This window comes from Sceloporus undulatus, chromosome 6 (assembly GCF_019175285.1).
Source record: "Sceloporus undulatus isolate JIND9_A2432 ecotype Alabama chromosome 6, SceUnd_v1.1, whole genome shotgun sequence".
NCBI classification, from domain to species: Eukaryota; Metazoa; Chordata; class Lepidosauria; order Squamata; family Phrynosomatidae; genus Sceloporus; species Sceloporus undulatus.
This window is the reverse complement of record NC_056527.1, coordinates 94,651,630-94,657,629: the sequence shown is the minus strand read 5'-3', so window position 1 is coordinate 94,657,629 and position 6,000 is coordinate 94,651,630. Positions and strand designations below refer to the sequence as shown.

The 6,000-nt window shown below is 47.5% G+C and overlaps 1 protein-coding gene across 1 annotated transcript in view; it reads left to right on the top strand.

The window, feature by feature from the left end:
• Positions 1–3,442: 3,442 nt before the first annotated feature.
• The window catches only part of ZNF652 (zinc finger protein 652), a 30,546-nt gene continuing 27,988 nt past the window's right edge, over positions 3,443–6,000 (top strand). The window contains exon 1 of the mRNA XM_042475113.1: positions 3,443–3,503. The gene's annotated coding sequence lies outside the window, so the exon portion shown is untranslated. The remainder of the gene's footprint in view (positions 3,504–6,000) is intronic.

Below are 6,000 nucleotides of genomic sequence, written 5' to 3'. Positions count from 1 at the left end.
TTGTTTAAATTCTGTATATATCTATTAAATTGAACACAAACCAATTCATGACTAAAACCATATACATTCAGAAAGAAAAAATATATATAAAAAAGAAAAGGCAAGTAAAATAAATGTACATATGTAAGTCAGAATTATCCAAGCCATTGCATTCCCTATCTCCATGTACAGATGCAAGAGTTGGACAGTAAAGAAAGCAGACAGAAAGAAAATCAACTCATCTGAGATGTAGTGCTGCAGAAGAATGCTTAGGATACCATAGAGAGACAAAAAGACAAATGCGTCCTTGAACAGATCAAGTCTGTAATCTCCTTGGAAGCCAAGATGATTAAATGGAGGCTGCCGTACTTTGGCCACATAATGAGAAGGCACGGATCACTAGAAATGTGAATGAGGTAAGCACTGCAGATTGGGAACCAAATTGAGTATCTCTGAGATTTCGGTTGGAAAGATGAAATGGCGACTAAAAGGAAAGAAAAAAACAGCATGCATGTGCTACGTAGAGCAGACAGCAAGAAGAAGACAGGGTCAAGAAAGCAATGCAGAAGACCTTTTGCATAACTAAAGCAGCACCATGATGCTATTGCAGAGAACGTGTGATAGTGATTGTTTCCATACCAGTATCTTTCTATCTGGTTAAACAATGTGATCATTGGGGGGGGTAACAGGCTGTTGTGATGTAGCCCTCAGCTACAACAGGAAAGTTATCATCTTGCAGTTTTACCTCCACCAGGAGACTAGTTGCCATCTGCATTATCTGGGCTGTCTTCAAAAACTAGTCTGTTACATTGTGAATCTCCTATTTGTATTGTTGCAAAGCATGGATGTCCAAATTTCGGTTCACTGAATTGATAAGAGATGTTCCTGACTACCTGATCATTCTGCCTCCTGATCATAGATGGTGGGATCGAGTGAAGCTCCACACCACCATTCTGACCTATCTGGTGACTGAATGGCAAAATACATGTTATGTGTAATGTATATGCCCAAGGATTAATCTTTCCCCATCTCCAGCAGTTGTACACACTTCAATTCCCAGAATTTCTGACCACTGGCTATGCTGGCTGAGGCTTCTGGGAGTTGAAGTTCAAAATGTCTGGACTCACAAGGATTGAGAACTGCTGCTCTAGAAGAAAAGAGAACGGATCCATGTTTGGTTGGAAGGAGTCAGACACTCTCCTCTGACCTTCAGCCAAAATCCAGCCTGAATTATATCCCAACATCTACATTTATAGGAAGAGAAATGCCCACCAACATCTCATCTGCATTGGAGCTGGATAATTCTTGCTCGGCAGACAAATATACATGGTGGTTTAGGACAAGAACTGGAACTCAAATGAAAGCACAGGGAGGATATGGAAAGCAGAATATTTGTTGGGATCAGGCCAGAATGCCTGGGGAGAAAAACAGCATGAGAAACATTCAAGGGCCAGGGAGCATCTACACAGAAGATGAATTAGGCATCTGCAGCCCTGAGAAATCACACAAGATTGATAAGATCTGCAGCTAAAATGTAGGTGTGTCATTCTGTGGGTTGGCAAGTTAAGGTGCAAGGACAGATGTGGGTTTGTTATGTGCTTTCCTTTCTTTCTCTGCCTAGGTAACATGCCCTTTCATGTCAAGGCTAAGATGAAAGTATTGGGACTGCAATCAAGTGAAACAGCCTTGTGAGAACAGGAATGAGAGACTTGCCCCTTGCACATATCAAGGCTTTAGGGTCAGCTCCATGTTTGTTGAGGCCATGAGCAACATGCCTCCCAGTGGAATCCCTCCTATGAGTGTCAGGATGGGGAAACACATGGCTCTTCATATGTTCTTGGAATCCATCTCTCAGCAGCCTTAGCCAGCATAGCCACTGGGCAGAAATGCTGAGAGTTGGAGCCCAACAGAATCTGAAAGGCCACATTATTCCTACCCATGCTTATGGATCCTTGGCTGATTCTGTTGTGTTGTTTGTTGTGCAATGGATGCAAACGCAGGAAAAGAGTTCCGCTCAACATTAGGAGAACCTCCTGACAGTCAGGGCGTGTTCGACGTGAACAAACTCCTTCCTCAGAGTTGTAGTGGAGTCTCTTTCCTTAGAGGTCTTTAAACAGAGGCTGGATAATAATAATAATAATATAATAATATAATATAATATATATAAATAATAATATAATAATAATAATGTTTATTTATTATGCTTTTCCAAATTAGATCAAAGCGGTGTACAACAGAAGTACAATACAAAGTCAAAATAAAACATAACAGGCCTCTCTCCCCCTCAAGATGGTGGTCAGGGTGGCCATCTGTCATTGGGGATGCTTTGATGGAGAGTTCCTGCATGGCAGATGGGGTTGGATGGATGGCCTTGGGGTCTCTTCCAACTCTAGGATTCTAACTGTCTTCAGTTGACCATGATTCATGGCAACCCTGTGGATGAGACATATCTAAGGCTCCATCCACACTGGAGAAATAATAACCCGGTTGGCACCGCTTAACTCTTTTCTGGCTCAAGGCTATGGATTCTGGGAGTGGAGTTTGTTGCGGAGCGCGGCGCCGTTGATTCCACTGCGCATGCGCCACAGAGTGGCCGCCACCCCTTTTTCCCCTCCTATTCTCATCCCAATAAATGCATTCTTGTGTTTCTGTCTATGTGAGGGGGCGGGGTTTGAGGAGAGAGAAGGGATGGTGAAGAAGTGGATTGGTTGCGCTTGCGTAATGGCGACTCACGGGATGTGGGCGGGGCTTGCGAGGTGAAATGAGGAGAGAGAGATATGTCGAAGGATTGATTGGGTCCGTTTGCGTAAGGGGGGAGACAAGAGAGAAGATGATTGGTTGCGCTTGGTAATGATTTCTCTGGCGCGGGGGCGGGGTTGCGTGGCGAAAGAAAGAATTTGATTGGCTGCGCTTAAGAACGGGGAGGGAGGGCTCGTGTTGGACCTCGCGCAGGGGAAGGAGGGGAAGAAGAGAGACAGAGAGAGAGAGAGTTTCCTGGGAAAGGAAAGCAAGTCTCGCGCGACGACAAACCGCCCCCTGGCGGCATGCGCACGGCCCGCCCGTCCGGCGCGACAAACCAGCGAGCGACGCTTTGAGGGGAAGCGAAGGGAGGAGGTGAAGGAGGAGGAGGCGGCGCGGGGGATAATGGCGAGGCTGAGAGCGACAGAGTTGGTTGGCTGCGTCCGCGGCCACGTAGCGCTGCGGCGTCGGAGGGAGGGCGCCGGGAGGCACGGAGAGGGACCCGCGGTGCCCCCGGAGCGGCTGAGGGGCCGAGGCCTGGTCCGGGGAGAAGGAGAGAGGAGGAGGAAGAGGGCCTGGAGCGAGGGGAGGGCAGAAGGGAGGAGGGCCCTGGCCGCCGCCTCCGCCTTCCCCCCTCCCCTCCACCGTCTAGGCATGGGCCCGCGGAGGCGGGGAGGAGGAGGCGGCGGCGGAGGGGGCGGCCGAGGGGGAAGAGGAGGGGGGCGGAGGAGGCGGCGGCGATGGCGATGGACGGGGCAGCGGCTGCACAGGAGCTGGGTCCCGACTGGGGAGTCTGTTCCCCGGGGAGGGTCCCTTCATAAGCCTTTATATTCCCCCCCCAAGTGCTGCCTTACTCAGTTCCATTGGGAAGCATGCCTTCGGTGAGGGAGACTTGGGAGCTGGGTGTCTTGCTGGAGAAGGGGAAGGGATGAACAGCCCCGTTTAAAATTTGAAAGGATCGTTGTACATATGAGTGCGGGCTTAGTGGCTAAGGACACCAGTTCGGATGATCGGGAGGATCAGAAGGTTCCAGGCCAGGAGCTCCTGTCTTAGTCCCAGCTTCGCCAAAGTAGCAGTTCGAAAGCCTGCAAGGCAAGTAGGGTAGATGAGGGATAGTAGCTTGCAAATGCAAATAGGTAGGTAGGTAGATAATAGGTTGCAAATGCAAGTAGATAAATAGGTAGATGGATAGGAGCTTGCAGGTGCAAGTAGAATATAGATAGTAGGTAGGTAGGATAGAAGCAGATATATAGAAGATAGCAGATTCAAGTACATAGATGGGTAGATAGTTAGCTGTAGATAGAGAGATAGATGGCTTGCAAATGCAAGCAGATAGTCGGTACCACTTCTCAGTCTGACGTAACAGCGTTCGGTGCAGTATGGTTGCATGACCGCCAGAGCCTTGGTCCCCGGACAACGCTGGCTCTTCAGCTTAAAAATAGAGTTGAGCACCCCCCTACCTTGTCACAATAGACATCCATGTCAAGAGACTACTTTACCTTTTTATCATATAATCAGAGTTGGAAGAGAACAAGGGCATCCAGTCCAACCCTTTGTCACGGAGGGATACACGTCAAGGCACTCCTGGCAGATGGTCAACTAGCCTCTGTTTAAAAACCTCCAAAGAAGGATACTCTACCACAGTCCCAGGCAGGATGTCAATGAGCATGGAGCAAGCTTGCTTTCTTCTGCCCAGAGGACAGGACACAGAGCCTGGATTCAAACTAACAGGAAAAGGGATTCCCCTAAAAATTATTCTTGCTTAGTACATAGAGAGATCTTGTAGCACCTTTGAGACTAACTGAAGAATTATGAAAGTATGAGCTTTTGTAGACTTCCGTTACTTCCTCAGTACTTAAGTACCATGCTGCCACCTTCTGAAGGTGCCAGCCACAGATGCAGGAGAAGCCGATCAGGAATAATTCTTACAGAGCATGGCACCATAGCCTGGAAAACCCACAGACCGAAGCTGTGAAAGCCTTCGATTTCATAGTATATAGGCTTGACAGTTGGACTAAACTCTGGAGAACAGGGTTCGAATCCCAGCCCAGCCATGGAAACACACTGGATGACTGGGCCAGTCACACTCTCTCAGCCTCCAGGAATCCATGGCACCTCCCCCCCCCCCCAGCAAATCTTGCCAAGCCAACCTGGGATAGGTTGTCAGAGTCGGAAATGATTTGAAGGATGGCTATCCGTAGGATGCTTTGGTTAGGTTCCTGCCGCGCGGAGGTTGAACTGGATGGCCCTTGTGTCTCTCCCAACTCTATGTTCTATGAAAAACAATGAAGTACTGCCCTAAATCTTTCTCCTTTAGTTGCCACTGCAGCCCTTGGAGTGCACGTAGTCAAGTCAGCCTGACTGTATGCAGTATGCGCCATTGTTTCCTTATGTGCATCTACATAAGTTTTGGTGTATGGTATTAAGGGTCTATAGCTTGTCTGGTTGTAGTAGCTGACAACAATATACAGAGGAAACAGAATCATAACTATAAGAAGGTCTGTAACCAAGGGTTGCACACACAGAGCCCAGCTACTTCGCTATATCACACTACCTTTCCCCCAGCTCAGCTTAATATTTATGCTGGTGAGACAGACCGAGGCATAAACATCTGAATATATATGTAACAAATGAACAAACTGGTGACATAGAAGTCGGAGTGGTAGAGAATTTCAATGATCAAAATGTATTTACTGGAAAATGAATTACTGTATTATACTGACTATGTTGACTTCAGGTATAAACGAGGGTAGATTTTGGGGCGAAATTATGGATTTTCACATGGCCTGTGGATATGTGGAGAGTAAACCTAAGGGCATTTAACAAAGGACATTAAGCATGAAGCAAAGAAAAACAACTGCCAAAGAAATGCAAAATGACAACAGTACAGAGGACCGTATCTTGCGTGGGGGCTCCATCCTCCCCCCCCCCCGTGTAAGGCGAAAAGTGCATATGCTTGCGCCCCATCAATGTAATGGGGCTCGTGCTGTGCCACAGCAGGAGGCGCACGTGCCATGGGTACACGCTCATTCTTTTGTCATACAACTTCAGCGTATGCTGAAAGCCATTTACGTATGGCACCTGTTTATGGCGGACTCACTGATAAACTGTTTTATGTCCACCCTAAAAGGCTGGATGGGTGAGAGAGTAAGGAGGGCTCAGGCTTCCAAAACGACTCTTGACTTCCACGCGGATGGTTTATTTTTTTATGAGTAAAGTACCTGTCCCATTGATCCATGATAAGTCAACTTTTTATTTGGAGTTGTTTATTTACTAAAAATT